This window comes from Ipomoea nil, unplaced genomic scaffold (assembly GCF_001879475.1).
Source record: "Ipomoea nil cultivar Tokyo-kokei standard unplaced genomic scaffold, Asagao_1.1 scaffold2562, whole genome shotgun sequence".
Classification (NCBI taxonomy): Eukaryota; Viridiplantae; Streptophyta; class Magnoliopsida; order Solanales; family Convolvulaceae; genus Ipomoea; species Ipomoea nil.
In genome coordinates this window covers 81,628-98,226 of record NW_017618990.1, presented here as the reverse complement: position 1 = coordinate 98,226, position 16,599 = coordinate 81,628, and the positions used below count along the sequence as shown (strand labels likewise).

At 37.8% G+C, this 16,599-nt stretch overlaps 1 long non-coding RNA gene across 1 annotated transcript; it reads right to left on the bottom strand.

The window, feature by feature from the left end:
* LOC109153892 lies at positions 1-1,884 on the bottom strand. Its single transcript, XR_002049628.1, has 4 exons — positions 1,620-1,884; positions 1,429-1,518; positions 670-759; positions 1-40 (listed from the first exon to the last, which is right to left on the bottom strand). It is a non-coding gene; the product is annotated as an uncharacterized LOC109153892 (long non-coding RNA).
* Positions 1,885-16,599: the final 14,715 nt, after the last annotated feature.

Below are 16,599 nucleotides of genomic sequence, written 5' to 3'. Positions count from 1 at the left end.
CCAGATCAATAACCGCTTTTTCATAATCAACTTGTTGGAACTACATGTAAAAAGTGAGTAAATAAATTAGTATAGATATAATAAATTTGCAATGAAATGCGAACAGTGGAGGTATTTATACACTACACAAGAATAAAAGTGAACCATTGATGCTAGTGCAATATCCAACAGCTAGAAAAGAAACCTAGAATAGCTAACCTCAGCAAGCATATGTAAGTAGTGTAAACAAAATGATGCTAAGGAAGAAGAGTCATAATTATATATAGGGAAAGAAATGCAAACACACCTGGGTGCACAGATTTGGGAATGTCAAACTTAGTAAAACAAGGAAGAAAAATCAAGAACTCAAACTCACAATTCCATGTTAAATTCCAGTAAACTAGTTCCAGTAACCAGTTTACTAAACAAATGCACCACCATTTAAAAATGAATCAAAAAAATCATAAACCAACTTCAACTACGTACATGAAAACATCAACTTACAACTACTTCTGAATTCTGATTATCTTTTCCATATGACAGCTCAAAAATACATTGCTACTGAGTACAACTGTTTCCTAAAACTCTTCATCCGTACCTCCTATACTATACGTATTCTTAATTTTACAAATTACCAATTATCGAAACTGAATAAGCAAAACAACAATAAATGAAGTTAAATATGCAAACCTCTTCATATGACAAACAAGACTGTGTCCATGAAGAACATAGAGACGATCACAACTATTGCGCGCTCTCAAAGAAATCAAAGCTCTGAACCTGAAAAGGGGTAAGTTCAAGACATACAGACAACACAAAGTTAGCATAAAAATGCTAAGTAAGGCTCACTTTGCCCCGTAAAATATTAACATTTGTAGTTTGAAAATAAACATACTTTTAAAAGATAAACAAGAAAGGAATACTATGAATTTTAAAATATACATGTTGGAAAAGAGTACATCATATCCTTTTTCTTGAGATTAAAACACTAGTTAATTGAGAATAAATTCAAATGCCACATACATAAGACATTATTAAAATGATACAACAACTTCACTTAAGAACATATTTCTCATCTCTTTCAGATGGTAAACAATTCCACTTTAGTCAAAGGCATTTTCCAGTAGCCAAACATTTGTAGATACATATACGTAAATTTCCATAAGTAAAAACCAATGCAAATGCATAGATCCTGCTGCCAATTAACATTTTGAAAACCAACAAGTGTATAAATAGATAGCAGATACATACACAGCAGGAACAGTTAGAGCAAACTCATTTTGGATGGGCATAAACCATTACAAACTTTAAAACATGAACATACACTATTTTAGAAGCAAAATAACACCATATTAACATAATTTCTAAGGAATTAAAGTAGCAAAAATAGCCCATAATTTCAATAATAAAACTTAGGGCAAAATAATAGGGACACCCATGAATCCTTACCTTCTTTCACAGCACTTCTAGAGTATGATTCCCCCTAATCCTAGCCTTCTTCTCAGCTCCTTCTCCTAATAGCACCCCAAACATACATAGCTAGCAACGAACAACATATAAACAACATATATAAAGAAGTATGAACATGTAGGCAGTATGAAACTATGAAGTATGAACAAGAAGTCATTATACCGCAATACCTCGACGGCTATCTGGACTCGCGACAACGGCCTGGAGGCCTGGACTCGCGACGGCGGCCTGGAGCCACGGCGGACTCTGGACTCTAGGGTCTAGACTCGCGACGGTGGCCTGGAGCAATTACCGACGGCGGCCTGGAGCAATTACCGACGGCGGCCTGGAGATGGCGATACGCGGCGTCGGCGACGGCTCTCTACAGTCGGCGAAGTCCCTCCGTAGTCGACGAAGTCTCTATGTATGAAGTCTGAGTCGCGACAGTTTGAAGAATAGAAATTTTTAGGGATTTTGACTGTTCAAAATTTTTATTTCTAATCATTATTTTTATATATTATAATATAATAATATTATTATATTATATAGTATATATTACACGGCTCGCGAGCGGTTCGACTAGTCACGAGCCTAGAATATTTAGGCTCGGCTCGTGCTCGAGCCGAGCGGCTCACGAACGACTCGGCTCCTCTTATATAGAGAATGGCGGAGAGCACTCTAACTGCGGAGAAGTCTGACGAGAATGGCTGTCGGCGGAGATGTCTTAGTTCGCAATTTTGTCTGAGGGAAATTTTGTCTTAGTTCGCAATTTTGTCTTAGAGGGAAGACAAAAATTTCGTTCCCAATTTTGTCTTAGAGGGAAATTTCGTAAAAAAATATTAGTTTTATTACCCGGGTCGCTAGACCCGGCCAATTAAAATAGTACCGGGTATGAACATAGATTTCAATTCAAAAATTATGAATATATAGTTCGGTAATTATGAACATAGAACAATGTGCACCATGCATGGTGCACATGGTTGCACAACATAATTTGCCCTTTATTACCCGGAGGTTTATTACCCAGACAACTCACGGCCCAATTATATTACAAAGCTAAGATCGCGGCAAAAGAAATGGGATATAGCTAACTGTACGGCATCGATCAACTACTCTTTTATATCCATTCTCCACGTGTCCCATGCATGCCGGAAGGGTCGATTACCAACATATAGCTAACCTTGTTAGTTATGCGCTAGCCGGAATGGTCGATTACCAACCCCGGCCCCTATCATACCGCCCTTAACCCCTACACACCATACCGCACCATTCTGAACACCACACCGCACCGCGCAGGGCTGTTTTAGGCCATGTCGGACCGGCGCGACCGCACAGGGCCCCCAATTTTTTTAAAAAATATTATAAATATAATCTATTGTTTTTTATACTTGATAATTATTATTATTATTTTTTAATTCATAGATTGGTCTTAATTGTAATATAATTGAAAATAAAACTTTAATGAATTTACTTTGAAATTTTGGTGAATAATTTTATATTTAAATATGAACGAAAATAGAACTATTAAATTAACATTTGAATTGTATTCTTTCTTTGTTAAATTATAGGTAAAAATAAGGTGTAACACTTTAGTACACAAGAGTTGGTGTGACTTGATGGATTTAGCTTTGTTTGTTATGTTAAAGGTTTTCGGTTCCATCTTTCATGGTGCCATTCTTAACTTATTTTATACAATCATTGTTTTGGTTCTCAAAGACAACACATAAGCGAACTGGTAATATACTAGATGTTGCGCTTGAATACATAAGTGTTGGTGCGGCTTAGTGGGTTTAGCTTAGTTTATAATGTTAGAGGTCTTAGGTTCTATTCTTCTTGGAGGGAATTCTTTAACTATTTCCTAAAATTGTTGTCTTGGTTTTAACAAACAACACAGAAGCAACCCACTTATATATCAGATGTTGCACCTTTAGACATAAGAGTTTGTGTTGCTTAGTTGGTTAGATTGCTTACTTGTTAAGGTTGGGGTCATAGGTTCGACTCTTGTTGTTAAAATCTTTGTCTTTATTTTATATACCTGTTAAATAATAATGCGCAAAGACAACGGTTTTTTAAAATCGTTGTCTTTATAGTGTTGTGTATTCAAATACGCTTAAAGACAACATACCAAAGACAACGGTTTTATAAAACCGTTGTCTTAAACAAATAAAGAATGCGCAACGACAACGGTTATATAAAACCGTTGTCGTTTTTGTGTTGTGTATTTGAGTACGCCCAACGACAACACACCAGCGACAACGGTTAAATAAAACCGTTGTCTTTTTTCAAAAAAAGAGCGCACGAAGACAACGGTTTTAAACAACCGTTGTCTTTCTAGTGTTGTGTATTCCAGTGCGCTTAAAGACAACACACCAACGACAACAGTTAAAAAAACCGTTGTCTTATTTAATAAAAAATGCACATAGACAACAGTTTTAAAAAACCGTTGTCGTTGTGGTGTTGTCTTTTCACAAAATGCACAAAGACAACACACTTATAACAACGGTTAAGTAAAAACCGTTGTCTTTGACAAAAGTGTTGTATCAAAGACAACGGTTTTGGACCAAACTGTTGTCTTTTATACAAAAGACAACACTTTTCTTAAAAACTGTTGTCTTTCTAGTGTTGTCTATGTGCATTTTTCTTGTAGTGAAAGAATGAGGGGTCTAAAAAGTGCTTAACATCATCAAAATCTATTACAAAATTTTCAAACAATTCCCCCCTTTTTGACAATCTCAAAACGTAACTCACAAAGAGATTGAATGAATAAAGAGGTTTTATTGATTTCAACCTAACACCAAATAAAAGAATATTTTATTTATAACATATTTGTGTACATGAGAGTTCTGAACATACAAATTAAATACTTAATACAAAATCAATATTCAAAAAATCTTCAATCTGCTTCCCGTCTCTCTTATAACTTCTTATGGAAACTTCTAAACAGCAATCACTGAAGTGTTTACCCAACAAACTAGTGTGCTATCTTCATAAGTCATTTTTCTAAGCTTCTAATATGCAGGCATATCTAAGACTTGTTCCTTATTGTTCCTGATGCCCACTTCTTCCCTCCTAAGTGTTAACATCTTCCTTTATTATTATTATTTTTAATCTCTTAACCCTATTATATTAAGGTCTTCTATTTAGCTCCTCCTTAGCTCTTTGGTTCTTCCAAATGTCTTCTTCCTATTTCCTCTTGGTTTCCCCCAGCCCTTTTTAGCCATTCAGCCTATTGGGCAAGCTCTCCTTTTTGCGTGCTAAACCATTCCTAAGTCTTCAAGTTACTACGTCGTTGCTTCTCAAAGTTCTTCTAGTGTACTCTAACGATTTCATCAAATGTCTCCTTCGTGTACCCTAGAATATTGCTTGAAATCTTGAAAAGCATTGGCTTTGTCCTTGCTAAAGCACTCACAGTAGATGTCATGATTGGACTCTTCTAGTCTAACTCAGGCTTGATAGAGGATTTCTTGCCAAACCACGAGCCCGGACAATCTCTCTTACTAGATTTGTTAATTCCATTTTCATTTTTCTCCTTCGTTATTTGATAACACATAATCTAGTTTTGTCGTAGGGGCGCTAGGCCCAAAATAATATGTACAGTACATATGAGATAACGACTCAAATAATAAATATTTTAGCTCTAATAGGGGATTAGGAACAATTAAGAATAATATTGTAGCTTGTGTGAGTCGAACTCCCAATTTAACTAAAGCATCAAAACTAGAAAATTACTACATGCATGTGGTCTTAAATTTGCTTCAATGAAAGTAAATTCCAAGGAGGTAGGATTCTTTTCCTGGATGATTGAAAATCTATCAAATTTATTTATGTATTTATCCTTTTTGGCTTAGATTAAATGTATTTTATAAATATAAGAAATTTGTCTCTTCAACTATTAGGAGGGACAACACTATTTATTGAAGAATTTTATTTCTCAACACTTTTATATATATGTATTGGTTTGAATTTTGAATATTCTTGTTGCATACAAGAATCTCTTGGCATTGGTTTATTAATTTACAAACGATTAGGAATTTAATTGATGAGAAACTATCAAAAGCCTTTAACTTTAATTTACAATTATAATGAGCAAGACACCACCATCGGAGTTTGATCCTGTGACCTTCCCTCAAAAAGAGCCAAATAGGTGTCATTTGAGCACAAAGTGCTTGATATAGTGATATATATTAAAAATCATGTAATGACATTATGTTATTTTGTTTTAAAGGATATATATTGGAGTTAGTTTCTTTCACAGAAAATCTTTGCGCCTTCACGTGAATATATGTAGGGGTGTAAACGAGCCGAGCCGAGCTCGAGCATGGGTTGGCTTGAGCTCGAGCTCGATAAGCAAGGTTCGGCTCGAGCTCGAGCTCGAGCTCGATCGAGCTCAAAAAAAGATGCTCGAGTTCGGCTTGACAATTTTTCGAGCCGCTCAAACTCGGCTCGAGCAGCTCGATTGTTCGAGTTCGGACTCAATTTTGACCTATTTGAATTCATATTTCAATTAATAATAAACATTGTTTTATCCATACATAAATAATAAAAAGTTTAAAAATTTTAGAAGTCCAAACTTCAATGTTTAAAGACTCCATACACTCAAAACAAGTTTACAACTCCACTTTAATTACAAGTCAATAGTAGACATTGATCCTTACGATATATATAATATTTATCTATTTATTTAATTATGGCTTGCGAGCGGCTCGACGAGCCACGAGCCTAGAATATTTGAGCTCGAGCTCGGCTCGTTTAATAAACGAGCCGCTCGAGTTCGGCTCGAGCTCGATTTTGACCGAGCGGTTCGCAAACCGCTCGCGAGCCGCTCGGCTCATTTACACCCCTAAATATATGGTCTGTTATGTAAACAAGAATTGAGTAGTTTGGTTGGGCAACGTATAATGTTATGCATATAATCACAGCTAAACTATCCAATAAAAAGGTGACATATAAGAGTGGAAAATTTTAGAATGGTAAGTAGCATTACTGAAACTCTAAATTTGCAATCTGGAAATACAAATAATTCAATTCCTACGTAATTCAGAGAATATTAAAAATGTGAGTTTCTAAATTTCCTACTCCAGATGGGATTCCAACTCAGAGCGGGAAAAATAACGAAAATACATTATTCTGACATGGATACTATAAAAAGCTAACTAGCTAGTTTCCCGAATCTCACCAGCATTCGAATTTAATTTGTTTTTTCCCCCCTATATGTATTCCTCATTCTTTCTCGGACTGAAAGATGTGCCCTTTCATCGTTTACACTCTGATATGAAAATGTCTGAATTTGTCCTTGTGCAACAATTAAAGATAACTTGCCGAGGAATAAGAATGGTAGCGATTTGGGTAATTTGGCAAAGCTCATAGACGATGGTCCCTTCCAATGTATTGCAAAACACAAATAAGTATTCATCCCGTACCCAACAAACTAGAATATAATAATTCTTCACATTCAACGATCAAACTAGAGGAGGGAGTTGGCAAGAACCAGAAAGTGGATAAAACATCAACTAAGCTACGTCTGGAAGTGGGAAATCACTGGATAAATAAGAGGCTAAGCTCAAGTGACGTGAATGTTTCATCAAGGCTATTGCTGCGTAATACGAGATCAGAAAATACGTGTTGCCTCGGATGGATGTGGAGAGGTGTAGAGCTTGTCAAAACAGGGATGGGGTGAGAGTCAGAATTTGGGATTTGGATACCCGGTCTGTTGAGCATGAACTGAGCCTCAAGCAATGGAAGACTGGGTGTTTTTTGCTCACCAACAACTGGAATACGTACAGAGTTTGATAGAAGAAGGAGTTTGCATGAACATGATGACAACATTTGGTTGTCTTGGACTCCCAAAATGGAAGATTCTTGTTCCATTTCCACAAGTTCAATACCGTACCCAATCTTATATATTCAATGATTAACTAACATAGTGAGATGAGAGTGTGTGGCAACTATTGCACCATTCAGAAAAGTGCAAAGATTTGCATGAAGGCGTTAATTCCAGCAATGCTCCTCCGACTATGTTGATTTTTCACAATTGGTCCCGAACTTTTAATTTGGACAATTTAGACACTTGACTTTTGAAATCTTTCCAATGATGTTCCTTCTGTCAAATGAAAGTTAAATAAATGTTAGTTTGAGAGGTAAAGTAGTCATTTTACTTGCTTACAGTATAATCCATGGTCTTTCTCCTTTGGCGACATAAATCATCCAAATTCCCAAATCCCCTCCTTGTGGGAATTGAAAACTAGGACTACACGGAGTAGTGTAGGTATATAATACCTCATTCATTCTCTACTGGAAAATTATATGCCATGGAGAAAGTGGAAACGCCAACAACGGCGAGGCTCCAATGGTAGTGGTAATGAAAATTTCCATATGTTATCCCAACATGTTGATCAGTTCGATGCCATTCTTTCTGGCATTGCAATATCGGAGATGGATGATGAAGGCTATGGGAGGGAATGAACAGAGGGTCTCATTGATGAGCTGAATAGGAAGCAACCTATCAACGCTGCTGTTTACATTCTAGCTAAATACGAATAAAAGGACGATTACACTTCATAACTGATTATAGATGGGGAATTACATTGTTGCCCCATTGCTACTCTCTGTTACCCCCCCGTAAGTTGGCGCATGAAGATCCTGAGCGCCCAGCTTAGAGAGGAAGAGATGTATTTCCACCCATAATTGCATCACAGTGATAGTCCTGTAATCTGGTTGGGGCATGTCGAATTCTATTAGATCTTCTAGGCTGTGCAAGGGACATTATGTCAGTCTGAATTTCATGCATAGCTTCTTGTGGTTGGTCCTGTTCTTCATCTATATGGATCTGAGATTGTTGATTATTAGTAGTTGAAGATTGCATGTCAAAGGGTGACTGGCTGGGACTAGGAACATTTTGATGATCTGGTTCAAATTCCATATTGGTGGTTATAGGGATCACAGGTTGTGAGGGCTCAGATTGTGACCTCTGTGCTTGTTGCATTACTTCTTGCTTAGACATGGGAAATTGTTTCTCATAGAATATCACATCTCTAGAGATAAAAATTGAGCCATCCTTGAGGTCATATAGCAAATAGCCCTTCGTACCGGCTGGTATGCCAATAAAAACACATTTCTTTCCTCTCGGGGCCATTTTGTGTCTATTTAGAGGCAAGGTAGCAGCGAAGCAGAGGCAACCAAACACCTTGAGATATTCCACGTTTGGCGCCTTCTTGTATAATTTGTGATATGGACTAGTCCATTTAATTACTGGAGACGGCATCCTATTTATAAGGAATGTGGCGTGCATAACGCAATGCCCCCAAAACTGCAATGGGAGATTAGCTTGAAACCTGAGGGATCTAGCAACATTAAGTATATGTTGGTGTTTTTGCTCCACTATCGCATTTTGTTGTGGTGTGTTAACACACGATCGTTGGTGGACAATGCCCTTTTCTGAAAAAAATTCTTCCATGTTAAATTCATGTCCGTTGTCGCTGCGAATCACCCTGATCATAACACCGAACTATGTAAGAACATAAGCATGAAACTTACGAATGAATTGCCTTGTCTCGGACTTGGTTTTCATTAAATGCAACCAGGTAAACATTGAATAATCATCCACAATGGTGAGAAAATATCGATGTCCTTCAAGAGAACAGACTGGGAAAGGTCCCCAAATATCAACGTGGATAAGATCAAAGCATGCATGAGAAGTGCTAATACTCAAAGGGAACAGAGAACGCTTCTGTTTAGCCAAATGACACACATCACAAACCAAGACTTTGTTTTTATCTAAAGTAATATTAGAAAACAAGTGCAACTTATTAATTGGGAAGTGCCCCAATCTTTGGTGCCAAATCTCTGCACTATTACACTGCATAACAAATTTCTTTTCTGATATTTCTGCTGACTCTTGAAGCACGTATAATCCCCCTTCATGCCTAGCTATACCAGCCATCATACCATCCTTCTGAATCAAACACTGTCCAACCACAAATGTCAGTTTATAGGAAGAGTCTTGGATTAATTTACTCACGGAGATGATGTTGAATTTGAATGTGGGAATATGCAAAGCGTCCTTTAACCACAAATTGTTGCTCAGCTTAGCATCTCCTATGTTTTCAACATTAACATGCTGGCCAGTAGGTAAGTTCACAGTAGCTCCACTGGCTTTGTGATGATTAACAAGGGAGTCAAGGGAGCATACAATATGGTTTGTAGCTCCCGAATCAATAATCCAAGTGGATGGACATAAGGCTAGGGAATTAACATGAGTTATACCTTTGTCAGTGGGTTGAACTTCATCAAAATTTGCTACTAGTGAGACCGCTGCACTAGTACTGGAGTTAGGAATTGATGAAGTCTGTCCTTTCTGCATCTGGAGGATAGAAGCTATCTTCTGCAGTTGATCTGTTGTGATGCCTAAGTCTCCAACGTCATTGGAAATTGCTGCATTAACTTGTTTCCCTTTTGATTTATAGCCAGGTACCCACCCCGGGGGGTAACCATGTTTTCTATAGCATTTGTCCACAGTGTGACCCACCATGCCACAGAAGGTGCATTTTGGCCTTGCTACATTATTTCTTCTGCCATTGTAAGCATTCAGAGCTGCTGTAACAGCTCCTTCACTTGCGAAACTTTCATTGCTTTGCACTGCATTAGATAGATTAGGATCCAGATTCCCTAAATTTAAGCTGGTCAGACTGATTTGTCTTTCCAGTTTCTCTGCCATAACATATACTTTATATACCTCAGGTAGGGGATCCAAAACGAGAATATTAGATTTCAGACTATTATAATCATCATTCAGCCCCTGCAAAAATCTGATTACCTGATCTACATCTCTTTCTTTTCGGATTTCATCCACTAAGTCACACGCACACCTTGGATTACATTTGCAAATGGGAAGTGGCCTCAACGTGTTCATCTCTTCCCATAATGTTCTGCTCTTGGTGTAATAATCACTCACAGACATTAGACCTTGTTTCATATTGTATATCTCATTTTGTAGAATGGAGATCCGCTGAGCGTCACAGTGCGAGAATCTTCTCCGTAGATCCTCCCAAATTTCTCTGCCTTTGTCAAGATGCATTAAACTTTGTGCGATCGAAGGGTGCACCGCTTTGAATAGCCACGAACAAACCAACAGGTTGCAGCGTCTCCATGCCAAATACTGCGGATGCTCTCTGCTAAGTGGCGTGATGCTTCCATCGATCAAACTCAGCTCCACTTATTTTTAATCTCTAAGGCAATACGCATGCTAACGCACCAAGTTCCGTAGTTGGAACTCCCTACCAGTGGTGGACTAACCAGCACAACTGACGGGTTGTCGTTGATGCCTAGGATGAGCGGATTCTCCATCTCCTCTGCATTGAGACTTCTCTGTTGATTGACTTGATTCCTCTGCAGAATCGTTCCTGGAACAGTGCTAGCCGGTGATTCTGAGATTGGAGGGTCGGCTTGCGTAGTTTGGTTGACGTCGCTTGTGCCGGAGATGGTGGCGTCGTTTGTGCCGGAGACGGTGGCGGCGTAGGAGTGGCGTCCATGCTCTAATACCATATCGGAGATGGATGATGAAGGCTATGCGAGGGAATGAACAGAGGGTCTCATTGATGAGCTGAATAGGAAGCAACCTATCAACGCTGCTGTTTACATTCTAGCTAAATACGAATAAAAGGACGATTACACTTCATAACTGATTATAGATGAGGAATTACATTGTTGCCCCATTGCTACTCTCTGTTATGCAAACAAATCCAGTCCGCACGAAATCCCCGACGTAGTTGACAGCTTCTCCAACATAATTGACTCCAAGGTCCCTTCCGCCGCAGAGTGTCGGAACAGGACAGCGAGGGAAGATGATGTTGCAGGGGATTTTGTTAGAGTTAGGTGAATCAGAGAAACTGCAGAACTTGGAGCAAATGATAAAGAAACTAGAAATGCTGGAGCTGATAATAATGTACACATAGAGAATACAGGCTTTCAAATATTAACTCCTTCAAGCTAGCTAGATTTTGTAACAGAACAGAAAGATCAAAAGATGCAGTATATTATCATCTTTCTCTCCATATCAGTCAATCGCTATAGCCTTGAGCAGACAAATCAGGTGTGCACTGCGCAAGTGCATATATGTGTTGAAATCCGGTGCACTCGTATTTCCTGGTGCAAACTTGAGAAATGGACAGCCATTAGTGGCTTCGCTTAGCAGGCGGTCCAACATGCTCCTCAAATCTTCGTTGAACTTGGTAGGCTTAGTCGCTTAGAAAGACATGGATTATACTCTAAGCATCTGAAATGACTACTTTACCCCTCAAACTAACATCTACTTAACATTCATCTAACGGAAGGACTAATATTGGAAAGATTTCGAAAATCAAGTATCCAAATTGTCCAAATTAAAAGTCGATGACCAATTGTGGAAAATCAACATAGTCGGAGGACGTACTATTGTTGGAATTAACTCCAGTATTATTCTAAGAGTGGAAAAAAAATTGAATGGCACATAGGGCAATTTATATCCTGCACCACGGCGCGCGTTGTATTATGCGCCCAGATGCAAAACGATGTCGTTTCAATTTTTTTTTTTTTAATTTCCTACCCAGTGTTTGGCAGTTAATTTTTCTTAAAAAAAAAAAAAATCTAATGTTCAAAAATGTACATAATGTTATACTAGAATACACATAATTGTATACATGAATGTACATAATTATATAACAAAATACACATACTCTTTTTTTAAAAGATAATACACATAATCTAATATAATACATAATAAACATAAACTTTTAACATAATACACATCAACTCTTAACATAATACACAAGAATTTCCTAATTCGGATGTACATAATTGTATAAAAAATGTACATAATAAAAAATATACATAATTGTATATAAACAAATATACATAATCATGTCAACTTCCTACCGCGCCTCCCAAAACGACGTCGTTTTGGGAGGCGCGAAGCGCACAGTGCAATGTATGCCGTGCAGGGTATAACGATTGGGCACATAGTACACCTTCACGAACTTAAATAGATCTTTGGGGCCAGTTGACGCAAACTTGGTGAGCTCATGGCATCGGTTCCATTCGTTAGGGCAATTTTAGGGTCATGAGACTCGTGAAAAGGATCATTTTGTTGCTTGCTTGAGTTTGGGTGGTTTGAGTAACTTGATCTCTGAGCTATTTTCTTGTGTTTAGTTAAATGGGCTTGCCCACTCTCACCTTACTATGAATACAAGGTGGCTTTGTAGTGTTGGGTAGCAATGTTGGGGGCATCAATTGTGCTGGTAAACCTTGTAGACATGGACGGAGCCAAAGGGGGCAGGGGGCAGCTGCCCCCCTCGCCCCATCCTCACTCCATATATAGTCTTTGTATATATATGTGTATATATAGTACAAGTTTTAATATTAGTATAAAAAAAAAACTATAAATATTAACAAGAGGTGAGTTAGATTAGGTGGTAAAGCATATATTTTGGTAACAATAAGATTAAGGGTTCAATTCTTGACATTAACATAGTTTTACAGTCACATTTTTAATAGCTTTTTTAAACACACACACACACACACACACACACACACACACACACACACACACACACACACATATATATATATATATATATATATATATATATATATATATATATATATAACATTCTTTTATATTAATAATAAGATGCGTAATTTATAATGTTTTTTCTATTCAAATTATTTTATCAAATTAATTATGTTTCATATTTTGTTATGACTACTTTTATAAAGTTTCGATGTGCTTTATTTTTCGTCCATATCTAACAATATTTACAACTATATTTCTTAAGTAATTTATTTATTTATTTATTTTTAAATTATCTCTTTTGTTTTAATGTTTCGCCTTTACTGGAAATTTTTTTTGAATCCGTCTGTACTGTTTCGCGCTCCCTCAACGGACTTTCTGACTCCGTCCCTGCTTGTAGATGTACTCATGATAGGTCTTTGTACCTTGGCTTTATGCCATGCATTAAGACCACTTTTGGTCTCTTGTACGGGTTATGATTAATGGAAAATTTATTTATTTTGAAAATAATGATTAAGTAACTCAAATTTTGGTAGGATCTCATCTGTATTTAAGGGTTTGTTCTTTCCATTTGTATGAATTGATTACTAAATAATATTGACTTAATTATATCACCTACTTAAAATGTATTTTAATTTGCGTCAATTGGTTATAGATATAATTCTCTACTAGTATTTCATCGGCATGGTCGGAGTTATGTTATTTTCAGTGGGTGAATCACTCTACTAATATTTTGTTTCTCATTACCTATGCATATATATTTTTCTAAAAAATTTAAAATTGACCCATTAAAATATAAAGAGAAAACGATCAAATACACCTCTGAACTTTATACGAGAAGTTAGTTAGGCCCTCATCAACTTTTAAAAGTTGTAATCAAATCTATCAACTTTTTATTTTCGTGCATTTAGACCCAACAACAGGTTAATTACCTGCAATAGTAGGTAAGTTGCTGACATGAAATTTTTAAATAAATAATAATAATAATAATAATAATAATAATAATAATAATAATAATAATAATAAATTAATCTAAAATTTATAAGAAATTTAAAATAAATAAATAAATAAACAAAAAGAGATGGCTGTTGTGAATTTTGGGAAAATATCGTAGGGATCTGTATAGACTACGATTTTTATAGGCTGGATAGAGTGAAGATGAATTTTCTGTGACGTGTGCAGGACACTACCTTAAAAGCTTAATGCCGAAGACTGTGCGGTCTTTTTATCCGGGCGCTTTCGACTGGCTAACACAGAAGAGCTCACGTATTCTTTGCACTTAGAGAGATACATATGAACTGAGCTTAAAGCTTATTTTTCAGGTGTGTAAAAACTGAGGTCTGGGAAGGCAGGTATTTATAGTAATGAGAATACCAGACTTCCCTGTACCAGCCACAAATATCCTAAAAAACAGAGGGAAGAACGCAACTTGCGTTCACGTTTGCTCACTAACACACTGGTTTTACTCTTGGCCACAGACTCTATTCTGAGTGCGTAGAATAAGAATAATTCTGTGGAGTAGCGATAAATTCGGACAAAACACAATTGTCGCGTAAAACTTTGACCCCGCCACACCACGACGCGCGTGCGAACCGAACCGTGTCGGGCGGGCGGCGCACGCGGGAACCCCTCATTTCTCTCCCTTGAAAATATTTCAAAGACTCCAAAAGGAGTGGCATTTAAATGATGGGAAAGGTGTCTCTAGGAAATCAATGTGGGACAAGTAGCAAGGCAAAATACAACATCCTAGAATGTAATCTCCAACAATCCCCCACACATTCAAGGGGTGTTGAAGCAGGATGTTTCAGTATATCACGTAGGCTGAACTTAATGTCAGTGTGTAAACTTGAACTGACACGTAGTGACCTGAGTAACTTACTTCTCAGGAGTGAACTAAGTCTTAAACTCTTTGAGATGTGGGTAGTTTTGAACTCTGGTTCACATATCAGCACTTCAGGATGCCCTTCATGTGGGCACATAAGTTTTTTCACGGCTTCGTTTGACCACTACAGTGGTGTCCACCTTGAATTCCTTATCTCTTATTTTAAGCCCATTTCCCTTGACGTGTCAAGGACAGCTTTCCGGTTTAATCCTTTTGTTAGAGGATCTGTAATATTCTTCTCAGACTTCACATACTCTAGTGTGAGTACTCCATTCACAATTAACTTCCTTACAGACTCGTGTCTGACCCTTTATGTGTCTTCTTTTTCCATTCTAGGAACTATTTTTTGCTACACATATGGCAGTTTGTGAGTCACAATGAACAAACACTGATGGCGTACAATTCCCCCACAAAGGCACGTCTTCCAGTAGGTTTCTTAGCCATTCAGACTCTTTCCCTGCCAGATCAAGGGCTATGAACTTAGCTTCCATTGTTGATCTGGCTATACATGATTGTTTCGTGGATTTCCACGACACAGCTGCTCCTCCCATGGTAAACACATACCTACAGGAAGAGCTGTAACACCCCGAAAATTTTAAACTTTTGAAGCTTAACTAATAAAGGTAAATGCTCATAAATCCTAAAACATACATAAGAGTACGGGGTGCTATGCCACATCTGAGCTAGAGAACTCAGGTGCACAGCTTACTTCTAGGACCATCGAATAGTATCAATACATAAATATGGCACGCAGGCCGAAAGGAAAACTATCTATTCTATGCTCTGAATCTCTAGCGCGCTCCAGTGACTAATCCTCTATGCCTAAAAGTCAAATATATCTGTTCAGCGAGAGATGCTGGTAACCCACTCCAACGCGTTGAAATACAGTACATATAGATATATACATATATATAAGAAAAACCATTTCGAAGCATGAAGATATATCCTAATAGACTCTAGCTTTTAAAACAGAGAATAGACTCGACAGATAGGGATAAGCACAGTCAACAGTCACACCGTTTACAAGCATAGGGAACAGACTGACAGTTAGAGATAAGCACAGCCAATAGTCATAACCAAGCATATACAATTTACTAGCATGTATCCTATGGTCATACTTTCATAATATTCATAACATCAAACCATCCATATCTCATCACATAGCACACTTTGATGGTGCCACAGGACCAATCGCATGCCCATACATGAGGGTCAGCGCATATAGCTCTGACACGGCCCCGCATCACCCTGCCCCGTATCGCAACACGGAGGGGTCGATCGCAACCGACCGATGAACCGCAGCTTATCATAATGTTTGATCGCAACCAAACAGTGGACCGCAGCCCAAGAGTAGTCATCTGACCGCAGCCAGGAATATGAACCGCAGCTCATGTAAAACGTTTGATCGCAACCAAACGGTGCACCGCAGCCCGAGAGTGTAAATCTGACCGCAGCCAGCTTCTGAACCGCAGCTCAAGAATAACCAATTTGACCGCAACCAAATTGGGGTATCATGCACACATAACACATAGCAAACACATGCAACCCACATTGACACATTGGAAAGGGGGAGAAATCGTATAACGTAACCTATGCGTGATCATCCACATACTAAGAATAAACCTAAGGGGTTCATACTTCTCACACCTAGGCCAACGGGATACCAATTCAACTAGCATGCAATATATAAGACTTATTCAACCTACGAATGGTACCTGAACATCAAACTAGACATAGGCACGATAGA